At 45.6% G+C, this 16,781-nt stretch overlaps 1 pseudogene; it reads left to right on the forward strand.

The window, feature by feature from the left end:
• The window catches only part of LOC144123715 (uncharacterized), a 99,042-nt pseudogene that overhangs the window by 53,399 nt on the left and 28,862 nt on the right, over positions 1 to 16,781 (forward strand).

Here is a 16,781-nt window from a genome sequence, read left to right on the forward strand (position 1 = left end):
CAACGACGTAAGGTGCCGAGGCACGTGTGCCTTGCCATTTACTATTCGCACTCTTGCACAGACTTATGCAGTAAAGAGTGCTGGCACTGTGAATGAATAAGAATCACCATCATGACAGCAGGTTTATGCAGTAAAATGTCGGCCGGAGTAGATGTGCAGTTTTCTCTTTTCAGACTATGAATTATTTCTGTTCAGACAATTTCTCAGGTTATCAGATATGCTTCTTCCCGTTACAATATGTCAAAGATATGTTGGCATCTACATACTCTGCAATGAAAGCTGAGGAAACCACCATTCTCTGACTTAAAGTTTTGCAATGCTCGTGAAAACAATCATTCAAATGTACTCCAGTCTGCCGTTAAAGAAACCGTATCTAAGACAGCGGGATCCAATGTACAATGAATCCTGTGCACTGAAAAAATCCGATGTTATGTTTGTTTTTTTCGCATTCTATTCGTGCGAGAAATGGTTGGCCTAGTCATCTGGCACAACGATTGCAGCTCGTTTGGCACAGAAAACAACCACTTTGACATTGAATCATTGAATCGCTGTCCGATTTTCTCTTGGCTATATATATGGCAATTTGGTTGCTCTGAAGAGCAATGAGGAGACAGTGCCTTTGTTAAAGGACTGCTTCTATACAATTCATTCCACCGTAAACTTGTCAAGACAGCTATCGTGAACACATCTCTTCAATGTCATGTTCACACCATGTTGGCATCAGGTCCTTAAAGAATGCATACTTAGCAGAAGCACAGTATGTCAACTATGTTCTGGCAAATGTTGCTGAAAGGTTATGGGGGCTTAACGTCCCAAAGCGACTCAGGCTATGAGGGACGCCGTAGTGAAGGGCTCTGGAAATTTCGACCACCTAGGGTCCTTTAACGTGCACTGACATCGCACAGTACACTTGCCTCTAGAATTTCGCCTCCATTGAAATTCAGCCGCCACGGCCGGGATTGAACACGCGTCTTTCGGGCCAGCAGCCGAGCGCCATAACCACTGAGCCACCGCGGCGGGTGTTACTGAAGGCTTCATGGTATAGTCTCCAGGGCATTTCAGCTGTTGCATAGGTTGAAAATCAGGCAGCAAACTAATGTCAGTGTTTTTTTTTTCTGCACAGCACTTGTTGCATTACTTTGTAGGATGAGGGCAACCACTTCTGGGAAAAAAGTGTACAAAGAAATATGTAAGGAAAAAATTCCACTGCACAATATTCAGTGTATTAGACCCTGCTGTCATCGGGCAGGTGTTCAGAAGGGCACACTGGGGTACATATGTTTTCCGCTCCTCACGCCACAGTTTCACCTGAGGCTGCAGGATGTGAAAATAAATAAATTTTCAAATGACCACCTCCGTAAGCATTTCAACATTGTAAAGAAAAGAATGGAAGCTTCGTCAACCTCTGTTGCGCCAACCTGCGCCTGCAAAGAGAACAAAGCCACTCAAAAAATAATGAAAACAAAGCTGTTCACTTGCATTGTGATGACCACTCGGGAAAAAAAGCACACAAGAAAAACAGTTGCGGTGAAAATTAAGCGGTATTTGGTCTTGAGATATGACTGCGGTTAAGTGCAGAGGAACTGAGCTTAACAGCAGTTCAAAGCTCTAAATTTACATAAGCAGCAAGAACAATTTAATTTAGTCCAACCAGTGAGGAATGAAACCGAAATTAAACTTTGGGAGTTAGACAGGTTCAACACTTTACCTCAGCTTTGACGCACAGACTCTAGCATCGATACTACCAGATTCTGGAACGGCTCAACTCAGCAGTGCAGTGCCTGCCATTGTGCAGACATCCTGCACAAGAATTGGAATTTCGTTAGGGAACATGCAAATGGTGCTAACATGAACACAGAAACATATGCAAACAGATAGGTGAACCAGGGAACCTATAACTCCAGTACAAAAGGTGCAAACGCACACAGAAACCTGGAAGGATTCTGCATAGTTAACAAAGCCCACATATACATTGGCTCATCATCGTTGATACTAAGCAGCCAAGAAATCGCATTCCTCACAGGGAGGTCACAGGCAAATGAATATGCGCATCAATGTCATCCTCCTCGTGAGTCTTCAGGAATGCCTGCAGCTGATACAGTAGACCAGGAAGTGATGAACAACTGGTGAACAAGCAAGTCGTCTACAGGGCCACTGTGGATACAACAGCAAACACAGAATCGGACACCCAGTGCGAATCTTGCCATCATGTCTCTCACGGCCTGTGAGGCACTTCGCACCGCTGTAGAACTTTTGCGACCGGGAAAATGTTCAAGTTTCTAAGATTATAATTTGCAATTCACTGCTTGTTATGCAGAAAAGCATACTGTAATCCCAGTGTATATATCTGAATAAATGTCTTCTTTTTATTTTGCTTCCCAATTTGTTATGAACAGTTTTTACGGAGGACGAAAGTACCATATTAACGAGACATGCCTCTATAACCATGCAGTATTCGAAAAACACCACCTGGTTTCGCATGATATGCATGGCCTTCTTAAAGAACGTCCCTCATCCCTGCTCTGACAAAATAAAATACAGAAATGGGAGGGCTGTCAGTTGAGCACACAGAAAAAGGTATTATGCAAAACTTTCTGAAGTAAACAGCAGCCAGCCAAACAAGCTTCAGTGTTCATTTTGAGAGTCCTTTCAATGTTCCTGTTACGAGGAAGCCCACTAACTTTGCATGCATCTTCTAATGTGGCTGTATCAAAGGACGAACAGCATAATAAACACTGCCACTATGGTGGGAGTAATGCATAGGGAGACTCTTTGGATACAAATGATGGCAGGGGGTCACCTTTATCTCGGCCATGGAAGAACAGATGTGGTAACTTGCAGACAGTGGCTACATACAGAGTGCTACAATGTGGAGTTTCTGGAGTGCACCCATGGCAATAAACAGTCTCACAGTAAAGTATTCCTGCATCATGGTCGGCTGCTGAAGTGTCAAGCAAGAGTGATTTCTGCGTATTTCCAACCAGTCTGCTGTCACTTAGTGATTGCCAAATGGCCATTACTTCAAACAACATTTCTGGTCATGTGCCACTCTGTGTCAAAAAGAGGTGGCACCTTGCCCATTTTCAAAGTTCACTCGCACTTGACAAGGAAATGCGAGAACCAGTCAGAAAGGCAATGCAGCAAGAAATACGGCACTTGATGTAAACAATAGGATTTCAATCAGCATGATATGTCCGGCAGTCTGTCCCACACCTCCATTTCAGAAGGGACGCAACTTTCAACAAAATTTTGTTTATTTCTAGCTGTATTTACATGAAATTTTTTGAGCAATTTAAAAATAATTTATGACTGCTCTCATCAAATGTCACTGTTTTATGGGCAGAACATTATTTTCCGATATATATTTTTCTTGAAACCTGCAAAGCTAAGAAAATATGGCAGAAGGCTAGTTCAACATTCATTGTTCTTGCAGGGTGAAGTCATTCTTGTAATTCCTTTTGTTTTGCAAAGCTCAAATTTTTTTTTGAATTTTTGAGATTCAGTGTTTGTTGACATATTAAAGTCAGAAGACAATTTCATACAATAAATTTAAAATTCATAAATTTGAAAAAAAAAACAGTTTTCTAGACCTGTGCTGCGGTCCTAGGAGTGCAACAAAACAAGTGGTCCAGAAAACATAAAACTGTTGGGGACAAGTATGCTCCGTAAGGCATGTATCTAGGCAGAAAACCTTAACAGAGAAAATTGCCCGTTTCTTGAATGTTTCGTCACTATATTCACAGCCGCCGAGGTTCATGAAACAATTTTTTTTTACAGTACTTCTCAGTCGATTTCAAGAATTAAATTAGGGGATAGCAGAGTCATTCCACGCGAAAGGAGATGCACCAAATTCTTCGTATTTTAGATTTTGCTGAGAAAATTCATGGAAGACCAGTCCCAACAGAAGTGTAGAGACCTTCTTTCAAAAAAAGATTTTTTTCTCCATATATCATGCTCCAAAGTGTAAGACATCACCTTCATCTGGGCATTTTGCAGGAATTATTGTTCAGGAACTGGTCCTTGTCGGCAAAGTTTATCTCGGCATGTAGTCAGGTATTGAGATGCGCTGTCCATGCCTCAAAAAATAAACTGTGGATGATGCCATTTTTGTTTAAAATGGAAGTGCTTAACAGGAGCAAAATTTGAAGATTTCCACATTTTTTAAAATAAACTTGGAGTCTAAATTTAAGCAAACTTTTTTGGAGTTTTGCCTGAAACCTTGATCTAGCACTGTTTGAATTAAACTTGAACCTTGCGTTGTTTTGTAATTTAATAAAAAGTACATAGATTTCTGCGGAAACGGCCACATTGAGGACCAGAAAACGCTATGTGGGCAACGGTGCTAGACAAAAAAATTAGCCAAATGGTCAACCCTTTTAGTTTCGCATATTAAAAAAACTAGAATATTTTTTTTGTTGGCGAGAAATAAATTTTTATAAAGGAGTTCCAGCGATGTGGTGCCAGATCCTGTTATGTCCGCCCGTAAAACGCTGCTATTATTTCCGGCCTTGCTAAACTCTAGCAATAGCCATTAGCATTGCACATATTGTGAGAAGATGGCACAACGGAGCCATTTCAGTGTTTTAATTTATTCTTAAAGAGTATGTTTGGGTGGAATACTCATGGTATACAGTGTGTGTCATGTTATTCCCTATAGATATGACCTAAACACAGGATTTAAAAAGCCAATCTGAAAGTGTTAGATGTATAAGCATTTATTATTTACATTGCACTAGAATGAGGCATCAGCCTCACCGATTATTCAACTTCCAAAGCTGTGGTGTTCAGCAAATGCAATGTTTAATAAACCATTTGTATTGAATTAAATCCGACGCCTTGTATATGCACAAAATATGAAGGGAGACTGCATACTACAGCAAAAAAAAAGGCTATAACATCATGTGGCCAGAATTGTGAACAGCTGGGGATAAGAGTTAATGGAGAATACCTAAATAATCTGTGATTTGCTGATGACATTGTCTTGCTCAGTCACGCACGAGATGAATTGCAAAGCATGATCAATGATTTAGACAGGCAGAGCAGAACTGTGGGTCTAAAAATTAACATGCAGAAAGCCAATGTAATGTTCAATAGCCTACCAAGGGAACAGCAGTTCACAATTGGAAGCGAGATGCTGGAAGTGGTAAGGGAATATGTCTGCTTAGGGCAGGCAGAGACTGTTGATCCGGATCATGAGAGGGATATAACTAGAAGGATAAGGAGGGTGGAGCGTATATGGCAGGTTCTCTCAGATCATGAATAGCAGTTTACCAATATCCCTCAACAGAAAAGTGTACAACAGCTGTATCTTGTCGGTGCTCGCCTATGGGGCAGAAACGTAGAGGCTTACGAAATGGGTTCAGCTTAAGTTAAGGACAAAACAGCGAGCCATGAAAATAAAAATGTTAGGTGTAACGTTATGAGACCGGAAGCGGGCAGAGTGGGTGAGGGAACAAACACGGGTTAATGGCATCCTAGTCGTAATTAAGAGGAAGAAATGGGCTTGGGCAGGGCATGTAATGCGAAGGCAAAACAACCATTGGTCCTTAGGGGTAACGGAGTGGATTCCAAGAGAAGGCAACAGTAGCAGGGGACGGCAGAAAGTTAAGTGGGCGGATGAGATTAGGAAGTTTACGGGGATATGGTGGCTGCAGCTGGCAAAGTACAGGGTTAATGGGAGAGACATGGGAGAGGCCTTTGCCCTGCAGTGGGCGCAGTCATGCTGATGATGATAATGATGAAGATAGATGGCATGCTCATATACTTTTGTCGGCATTCTTAGCGATATGAAAGCCTCAGTTACCTTCCTTTCAGCTTTACCTCTTGCCTTTGCAAAGAACACTCTGTTTTCAAGGGCAGGGCAGCAGCCATGTTTCTTGCATTTACTACAGTGCATTGCCAAATGGACATACTTCCACACGGTGGGCGAATCTCGGCCTGTATTTTAATTTGTGTCCCTGTTGAAAACGTCCCTTTCAGCGACACCTAATTGGCCAAAATGCCAGAAGCAGATGTGCATCTACTTCCGCTATTTGGGGCAGTCAGGTGTCACCGAATGGAATTTTGAAAAAAGACTGCGCAAAACCAACAACACAGGTGAAAGACAGACGAAACGACTGCAACTCTGCAACTGTGTATTCGCTTGGAAAGCGAGTGAATAGATCAGCAAAAAGGCAAGACCAGGCTTCAACCAGCTGGCTATCCTATTCTGCTCAGTTGCCAAAGTGTTACTGAAAAAGGTTAAAAAAGAAAAGTGTAATAACAGAGCAAAAAACGATGTTGCCAAACAGAAAACTAAACCTGTGATAATTCCTTATATTCATAAGATGGCACACAATCTGAAACATGTTGAGGCAAAGTTTAAAGTTCGTGTAGTTTTTCCACCCCCAAGAAGATGTTCTCCTTGTGTGGCAAAATGGATTGAAACAAACCGAAAAAAGCAGAATGCCAGAAAAAGCATGTGACGCTGTTTGTGAAATGTGCAGTGGGCGTAGTTTAACAGATACCGCTGACGTGTGGGAAATCTTACATTGACCAAACGGGCAAATGTATTAATGATAGCCTTGCTGATCATAATCACGCATTAAAGAACGGCACGGGTTCTTTCTTACCACATTACTGTAAAGCCTGCAGAGAAAAAGAGGAAAAAATGCCAGGCGAAGCTGAAGGAAACAAAAATCCTAAGCAGGGGCAAAGATACTAGAGCCCGTGAACTTATAAAGGTGTTCTACGTCAACAAAGGCAGAAGAGATTATGTAAGCACACCCTCGCTTACAATTGACAGAAAAGAAAGTGTCTTTTTAGATATGTGCTGAGACGCATTTTTTTTTCTATAGCCATTTGTTACCTTATTGTTTCTGCTTGTGCGCATGTGTAAGTCCCTCTCTGCTCTTGCCTTTTTGTCTATATATTCACTTGCTTCAATAGGTGAATAAACATTTGCACTTGTTTCGTCTGTCTTCCCCCAGCGTTTTCTGCTTTCCGCGTCTGTTTTCAAAACCATGCACCAACTTAGCCCCCCAGAGAGTATTACCGAATGGGATGTTTTTGAATGAGCCGCAAGTTGGAATAAAGGGCCGTGTTGATGGCCCTGAGGCGCACTGTGTTTGCTTATGTCTTTTTTTGTTAACTCTTTCAGCTCTTAATTTTTTGCTCAACCTTGGGTACACCTTGGCAAGCTTACGAGAGGTCTAAAATTTAGGGCCGTTAGTTGATGGAACGAAAGACAAAGGTTGTACCAAAATAGTCTATTCATTCAAACATCCCTCAACATATTTGCCATTGATGTCAGTGTGTTTCTTGTTGTGGCAGATTTGTTTTTCCTAATATGCTTTGAAATTATTCCTTTGTAGCTTTTGCAATTCACTGTTCCGAGTGGCAGTGGTCTCATTTCTGGAAATAAACAGTGGTCCTAGATGAATCTTCATTAACAAAATGCTGTTGGAATTCAACAAATCAATAGGTGGGCCTGAGCTCATAGTGAAAATGGTGCAGTATCCTTGTTCATTTTTGTTATTTCAAGAATGTCGCCGTTGTCTTTGCACTATCTCCACATTTTTCTCATTATTATAGTCAGTATGCGTATTTGGAAAAGCACCATGAAGCAGTTATGCCTCTAAAACGACATAGGAACGCCACTCTAAGCTTGACAAGACAGAACATTCATGCAGCAAAATGTATTGCCAAAGTCCACAAAAATTTGGAGCTCCTCGCATAAATGGCACCAAAAACATAGGCTCAGTCGTTACCTGCCTGCAGCTTTCTTGACGTGAGAAACATTATGCAGGTAAGGCAAGTAACACACTCGCTACCTCTCTTCATTGTTCTTCAAATTCTGTGTGTGTGTGTGTGTGTAGTTCTCATTCCTCCTCCTTCCTTTCTTGCTTTTTCACTTTTTTTACAGAACTATACCCACACCAAATCTTTGCTTGCGTGTTTTCTTGTTTGAAACGATGCGTTAGACATTAGTATATATGGATCACCCCATACACATCAGTGGCTAAATAATTTACAATCGAATTTCCTCTTGATGCTGTTTTGATTCCAGCAGCTAGGAGATGGTTGTGATATAAAAGGTAGGTGTACGCCACATGCGGCATAAAATAAACTGCAATATAACTGCTCCTTCTTTGTTTTCATTAACTGCAATGCTAAAACCAGCCTGTCTCAAGAGTGAGAATGACTACAAATGAAGAAGCAGTGACCTATACTGACCTTTGATGTCATAGCCATTGTCCGGCTGTCTAAACCGAAACAGCATGAGAAAATTAATTGAATTTTAAATCACATAGCAGGCCTAGCTAAATACCATGTGGTGATCCATGTATTCTAATATCTTATGCTTCACTACAGAGAAGACAAGATGTAACTAAAATTAGGTGTCATTTTCGAAAGTGAGTGACAGTATGACATTTACTGTGGCCTCCCTTTATTCTTGTTTAATCATGTTCACAATACATCAACCTTTTCATGCAGTTCAGATTATAGTAACTACATGAAGCTTATCTATGTAATAAAGTACACTACTTGCGCAATGTATGAAAGAACTCTGACTGGCACCTACAAAATGTGCCAACTTTCTTCTTCTGTCATGAGCATGTTTGCAATTCGTAACGGTTGGAGAAAGCTCTGCTAGCAGCACAAGCGGCCATCTCAGCAAGAATGAAACTATTAATGACCTCACTGACACCATGTCTGGCCTCTTTTTTTTAAATGCATATAATTTCATACATGTAGAATTGCAAGAGAAATTAGCACAGCTCAAAACGGGACTAAGCCTTTGCAAGTTTGTTCAGCGTTACACTTGTGTATGACCCTTTTAAATGTTGAGAACTGGAAGTGATTTCCTAACTAAATTCCCTTCAGATATAGTTTCATGCACCTACATTTCGAGCAACCTATCTCGAGTCAACATACACTGAAGCTGGGTGCAACACTAATGAGGTGTATATTTCAGTGTTTGCCGTTCAGAAACATTGTACGCCACAGCTCTCTGGAATATAAAATTGCGCATATGAAAGATCTGTTTTTAGATGGACCAGCTTATTATTAGTCATTATACAACCTCACTTACACAGCTTTAGACCCGATATCTAAAAGCAATCTTTGTACAACGTACAGTTTTGAGAGGGTTTTATTGCTCTCTCAGTGCATAGCAATCGTGAACCTCATGTTAACTAAATTATTGATGGATGAAGTGCACTTTTGAGAGTAATTTTAAAGTTCTCTGAAAAATTTCAGCCCCCAAATGAATGCTGCATAACTACACACAATATAAGCTTCAGTTATGACTGGGCACAAACCAAACAAAACTTAAAAGAACATTGAGGATAAACTAAATTTGACCTGCTACTCGACAGACTATGATATCCTAATGTCAAGTGAACTGCTGTCACCGAAAACTGAGCTTTAATAAGACGGAAAACACCAAAAGGTGAACTACAGCTGTTGTCATCACCAGCTGATTTTGCAAGTAAACTGCGTGCGTGCGCACGCACCAAATTTTGGGCATATCCAAAAAAATTCCAGAAAATACCAGGAGTTTCTAAAACATTTGCATGATTGAACAAGATGAAAATATCCCAAGTTGTGGCAAATTTCTAACAAAAAAAAGCATACCTAGAATATTTACCTGTACCATTCACGGCTTTTAAAGCCAGAAAACACCAGGAGGTTCTAAAACATTTGCATGATTGAACAAGACGAAAATAGCCCAAGTAGTGGCTAATTTCTAATAAAGAAAGAGCATTGCCTAGAATATTTACCTGTACCATTCACGGTGCGTTGTTCTTCACAACTTCTTTCTGTTTTTCTCTAAGAAGAAAGTCCACAGGGTAAACTGTTCTGTGGTCGTGGAACGCAGCCATTTGCACATACATAGAATTAAACTTGCCCAAACGGCACTTTTTTACGCCATGTATTCATGCAGTCTCTTACGCACTAAACAAAAAAAAACTGGGACAGCCCAATGTCCTAGATAAATTGGCCAAACGGCACTCTTTTACGCCATGTATTCATTTAGTCTCTTACGCGCTAAAAAAAACTGGGACAGCACAGTTGTCCCAGATAAATTGCTCACCTACATTAAACTTATCCCGTACCACCCCTACGGCAGACAACGTTGCTTCACCGCCTCACCGGCGTCGATGCAAAGAATGAAAGCGAACAAAATACCCACCTTGAATTAAGCTTGTCCAAACGGCACTCTCATAGTCTGATAGTCGCCGCTAGCGGCAGTCATCGTTGCTGTCATCGAAAAGCACGAACACCCAGAGGCATCAGGGCGCCGCAATTTGCAATTACCGGCGTCGCGTCTATTTTCCACACTTTGCCATGGGAACAGCTGCTCCGCGTGCGCGTTGGCGTAGGCAACCATGGCATGCACATATTTGTCATGGCAACAGCTGCTCAGCGCGCGCGTTGGCGTGGGCAACATTGGGCTTGTCTGCAGCGGCTAGCAAACGGAAATACGCAGCCCGGTGGGGTCCCCCCCTCTCTCGGGTCAACTTATGCCTGGGGCGTGTCCATGTGTGCGGAGGTGTCCGTTTGTGCGTGCGTGTGAAAGTTTTCGGCCACTCCTACCACGGCGAGGACGTCCCCAACCAGAGGAATTTAGGGAAGAAGTGTATAAAACTGGACGACGGGCGAAGTTGAAGCAGCTAACTTCTGAACTCACATGATCGTAAATATGTAGTTAAAGCCAAGTCTTCTTTCTCCACTAAAGAACTCCTTCACTCAACGGCACTCCCGTCCGATTAGGAGCGGACGTCGTCTTGACCGAGGTTGCGTCGAGAAGCGACACCGATCACCACCTTCAACAGCGCCTTTTGTCCGCGAGCATTATTGTCCCTGCTCCTCATTCTAAGTGGGCCGCACCGGTGGTGCCGGTAGTAAAACGTAACGGCCACATTCGCCTATGCGGTGATTTTAAACTCACGGTAAACAAAGCTTGTCACACTGATCAATAATCGTTGCCCCGGGTAGAAGATATCTTGGCAACGTTGAACGGTGGTCAGGTTTTCACCACGATCGATTTGCGGCAGGCTTACATCAGCTACCGTTAGACGAGGAAGCCATGCAACTTACGACCGTAAACACGCATAAGGGACTGTTTAGCTTCACTCGCCTGCCTTTTGTAGTGGCTTCCGCGCCGGCAGTGTTCCAACGCTGCATGGCGACCATCTTGGAAGGACTTCCTGGGGTTCAGGTCCACTTAGACGACGTCATCATCGCAGTGAAACGCAATGACTGCACCACAATACAAGGAGTGTGGCAGCGCTTTCGGTAAAACGGCGTGCGCTTGAATGCGGACAAGTGCAAGCTCCGGCGAGCACAGGTGGATTTCTTGGGACATCGAATTAGTGCACAGGGACGACAACCAAAGTCGGGAAAACGTAGAGGCCATTCTTCTGATGCAGGTGCCGCGGAACCTCGCAGAATTAAGGCCGTTTCTGTGCATGGTAACATACTACAAGTTTCTTCCCAAGCATCTACAGTCATGGCCCCACTGTATCAACTGCTCCGCAAGAAAGCTAAGTGGGAGTGGGGTCCCAGTCAACAACGGGCGTTCAGCAAGGTAAAGGACCTCCTCAAGTCCGCTGATTTCCTGGCATATTTTGACCCACTCAAGCCGGTTGTCCTGGAATGCGATGCCTCCCCGGATGGGATCGGTGCAGTGCTTTCTCACGATGTCGGGGACGGGGTGCGTCGGCCCATAGGCTTTCTTTCTCGGGTAGTGACGGAAGCCGAGCGAGGTTATTCACATCTGGAGCGCGAAGCTCTGGCACTAGTTCTTGGTGTCTCGAAATTCCGATAGTACCTACTCGGTAAGCCAATCACACTGTTGACTGACCATAAGCCGCTTGTTGGAATTTTTCATCCAGATCGGCAGATCGGGCTGTACCAGTGATGGTCGCCGCCCGAATCCAGCGATGGGCCCTGCTGCTGAGTGCATACTACTACGTTATCAAGCACCAGCCGGGAAAGGACAACGTTCCAGCAGATGCCCTCAGCCGACTTCCGACGTCCGCAACGTCTCGGCCAGAGACCCTGGGAGAAACCGGAGATGGCGAGTATGTGTTACTCGCGGAAAACCTCAATGACGGTGTTATGTCCGCGAAGCAACTGGCTGCTCTCACCTCGCACGATGACGACTTGGCAAAGGTGCAAAAATGGATCAGCCGTTGCCGCCCAGAGGAAACGTCTTGGCCTCCCGAATGACGCAAGCAGCCAGACCACCGTGGTGTACTCGGCCACCAGTGATGACTCTTCCGCTGACGACGGCTTCATCAGAGTCGTAAGCAAGAAGGCCAAGCGGAGACTGCACAAAGGTGAGGAGTCGTCGTCATCGAGTACGTCCACGATCACTACGGAGCGAGGATCATTGGCACATACTGTCCTATTTGTGCCAGACTCCCACTGACAATCTCAACCACATCAATAGGCAAGCCACGTCTGCGTTCCTGGAGGCCCGCGTCCCTGGAGCAATTAAAGATGTGAGGGTGTATCGTTTTAGCAATTTCGTCGCCATTGATGTCATGGGCCGAAACGCGCTTGAGAGTTTGAGCAACATCAGAACGCTGGGCGGCATCAGCGCTCGTTCTCATGTCCTTCTAGGCAGTGGCACTACGGCAGGCGTCATTTACGACGTCGACGTAGCCATCCGCGACTCTGATCTGCCCATTTTGATTCAACCAGCTACCGACGGTGTAGCCATACTGCAAGCTCAGCGTCTTGAAAGGACAAAGTGCATCAATTTGACCTTCCAAGGGGACTTCATTCCAACATACGTGAAGGTTGGGCACTTTCGACATGCAGTTAAGCCTTTCGTCCCGAAGTCTCTCCAGTGCCGGAAATGCATGATGATAGGACACGTGAGTAGTGTGTGCAATTTCCCCATCGTGTGCCCACGGTGTACTCACCCACACAGCGGCAATTCTTGCCGGACAACATTCCTTACGTGTGCCAATTGCCGCGGCCCTCATGACGCTGCCTCAAGAGATTGTCCTCGCCTGAAAATGGAAAGGGCTATACTCAAACAAATGACAAGAGACAATTCCACACACAGAGAGAAGCTGCCACTAAGGTGCGAGAACGTCGTCGTCACAGACCTCATAAAAGTTTAGCGAGCATTGGAAAGGATCGTCCAAGAATTTCCGCAACTTGTCCTCCCCCTCCGCATGCTACTTTAAGGATTGGGAGCAATGTAACTGGCGAAGCACAGACGGTTGTCGCAGACGGGCCTTGGCCATCCCTGCCTGAGCTACAGACACCCGCAATGACTAAGCAGGTATTGCGTACTAAGAGTCCCGAGCCCATTGCTAATCAAGCACAAGTCACAACTCCTGTCCAAGACCGGAACCGGCAAGTGACTTGGCCATCGCTCCCGAAGCACCCACCCCCGCACCGCGCACCCAGTTCGTTGAGCCTACCTCTGGTCGGGTAGTAGGTCAGAAACCGGATCATGTCGCAGACGAGCAAGTTATTGCAATGCTAAAGCCAATCGGGAATACCATGCGTGTGCTGCTTTCCAGCATGCACATGCCAGCGGCACAGAATGCAATGCAGATGCTGGATTTGTTGAATCCAGTGCTTCCAGCTGTCCAATAGCTGGCACAACGCATCCTTCAGCCTCATCCTTCCGAGAAGTCCGATGCTTACGTTGTCACCAACATTATCAGCCTCAACGGCAAGCAGCCTTTTTTGACACAGAAAGGTTTGCGCTGCCTTGTGACGGAGGGCACTCAATCTGTTCCACTCAGGTCGCAGCAGTCGGCAGCCCTCAGGGTGCGCCGGCTACAGCTGCGGTGGCCTGTGACTTACAGTGCTTGCATCAGTGCTTCCGTGCTTGCTACGGACCGCATTTCTCTACTTCTTATTCTTTTACGCCACCTTCATCCCTCTACCCCAGTGTAGGGTAGCCAACCGGAACATTTTACTGGTCAACCTCTCTGCCTTTCCTCTACCACTTCGCTCTCTCTCTCTCTCCGGGATTGATAACGAGATTGAGAACATGGTTTAGCCGTGTCGCAGTTGCGTACAAGCAGTGCCTGTGCTCCCAAGAAATCCCCGGTCGCATGGCCAGAAACGGGCGAGCGTTGGTCTAGGTTACATATTGACTTTGCGGGGCCGATCGATGTACACATGTTACTCATCGTTGTGGATTCACATAGTAAATGGATCGAAGCAGTACCCCTGAAACGCACCACAGCCCACGCCACCATATAAGCCCTGCGCACCTTGTTCAACACGTTCAGATTGCCCCGGATGCTGGTTTCTGATAATGGCCCGCAATTTAAAGTGCTGAATTTCTCGAGTTCATGAAGCTGAACAACATAACCCATCTCTGAACCGCACCGTATCATCCGCAGTCCAACGGGCTCGCGGAAAGCGCCGTGCAAAGTGTTAAAGAGTTCTTGAAGAAGAGCTCCCATGAGTCTTTGAAAGCACGCTTGGCAAGGATTCTGCACAGGTACCGAAGGACGCCGCAGGCGTGGGGCAGTACCCCAGCGAAACTCCTTATGGGCTATGAGCTCCGTTCCAGACTGAACAACGCAGTGGCACCACCGGGGCATCTCGCTCCGTAGCCTGCAGTTAACCGCCACGTTCCTGGTGTGTTGTGGCCGGGGGAACCTGTCTGGCTAAAGAACTTCGGGCGAGGCGAGCCATGGATCCCAGCCCGAATCACGTCCCCGGACGGCACTCGCATGGTGAGCGCCGTTGGTCCAGAGGGGGAGAACATTCGTCGACACACCAACCAGATCAAGCCACGTGTGGGCGAGCATGACCTGGACGATGGAGCCTGCGACCCTGAGCGCCAAGATGGAACCGCCATCCCCCAAGTATATAGCTGGGACACAAGGGCAGGGCCCAGTAATACGCAAGGCTGCCCCAAGCACCCCGACGCCAGCACTGCCGGTCGGGCCGGACATGAAAACGCCCCAGAAGACCGCTATGTACCGTAGGGGGAACGAGATGCTACATCGGAATGACGTCGCGCCAGATTACGGCAACAGTTATCGCCGCTGTCCTCCTCCTCACACTCCTTCTCTAACCGTTTCGCGCAACGCCTGTACTAACACGCATCAAAGCAATAAACGTTGTCTTGACCCAGCCACCGTGTGTACGGTGCGGATTCTTCAGTAAGAGCGTCCAATCATTTAATAAACTTGCATCGCGTGGATATCCATTGCTGGAAGCAATAAGAAACATTCGCACATCAGTTTTTATACATAGTGTATATACTATGTCACAGGGACGCACTGACGCGCATAACACATGCATGCGATCACACGGAAAACATTGCCTCACGCCTACGACAACTGCACAGTCGGGAGAGCTTTACTAGAGTTTCTAAAAATAACAATTATGAACACGGGAGAAGCTCAACTGGAAGGGGTTTCCTCGCGTTTTTCAGCTGTACTCTAGTGAAGTAATGCTTCGTACTAAAAAAATTGCCCCGTCTATTTCGCAGTTCTAGTTCATGTCGATTCGTTTACATTCGATGAATCTTGCACTGCCGGAGAGTTAATAAATGCACGAAATTAGTACTTCTAATCAGATATAAAATAGTGTGTTCCATTTGAAAACAAATCACCTATAAAGCTTTGTGAACAATCAGCGCAGAAAGCGAATGCTGCAAATGGGTGGGCGTGCGCTTATAAAATACCTCGCGTGGCGTTTGGCGTTATTAAAGGGCGACTCCTGCGATTTTTCGGTGCTCACAGATATCAATGAAATTTGTATCATATGTTTTTCTCGGTATCAAGATCGTGTCCCAAACAGCAGAGCTGAGAGCGATAGACCCCCCCCCCCCCCCCCCGCAGACACGCGGACACGCGCCAAACAGAAGTTTTTTACTGCCAACCTTGCGCTTGATGGCGTCACAAGTTAGCAAGTAACTTGTAGCGGATGACGGTGACAAATCAATGCAGCGGCCCTTGTCGGCCGGCCTGGCTGTGCTAAGGATGAGTGCAAGGGGTAACAGGTGAACCCAAATCTATTTCTTGAAACTGTACCTACTATAATCGGGAAAAAACCATCTCCCACTTCATTCCGCCGCACCTCTAGCCCCAACAGATGTCAACCGAGCCCTCACAGTTCGTGGACAAAGGCGCAACTGCTCTTTCCTGTCTATAGCCTTGGCTGCATAGCCACGCAAAGCTGTCCGCGAGTAGAGTTTTCCTGGCACGGGGCTAGAGGACGGCGGCGCTACCATAGGCGCTTCTCAGAAAATGCAGCGTATGTTGCTGGGCTAGTTGGTTTTTGTAAGACATCATGGAATCATAGTGCTTGCACACAAGGACGCCGAGGACACACACACAATTGCGCATGTGTGTATGTCCTCTCTGTGTCCGCGTCTGCAAGCGCTGTGATTCCATGATACTCAGAACAGCCTGTCAAAGCACAGACAGACGGAGGCAAGCTTGCGAGCAGCATGTTGGGTTCAACTTACAGTTTTAGCTCACGCTTAGCGCACTGGGGTCCTTGGGAGCAATGGGTGGTGGTAGCTGGTTCTATATGTTGTAGGATGTACGAATCAGTCAATGAAAAACCAGACAGTGATTTGCCACAACGACTAAGAGGCACTCGACACTTAGATTCGTGCTATCCGGCGCCTCAACTGGTCCCCGATTTGCGAACGCGTGTGTGCTCGGAATATTTCAAATGGGACTGCTGCCAAGACTTGGAGGAAGATGGAAGAGCTTCGTCTCGCGAGTAGCAGGCGGTCGTTGAAGTCGGATGCTGTGCCGATCCCGTAGGCGACGCCTGCTGAACCGCCG

This window comes from Amblyomma americanum, chromosome 3 (genome assembly GCF_052857255.1).
Source record: "Amblyomma americanum isolate KBUSLIRL-KWMA chromosome 3, ASM5285725v1, whole genome shotgun sequence".
Taxonomy (NCBI): domain Eukaryota; kingdom Metazoa; phylum Arthropoda; class Arachnida; order Ixodida; family Ixodidae; genus Amblyomma; species Amblyomma americanum.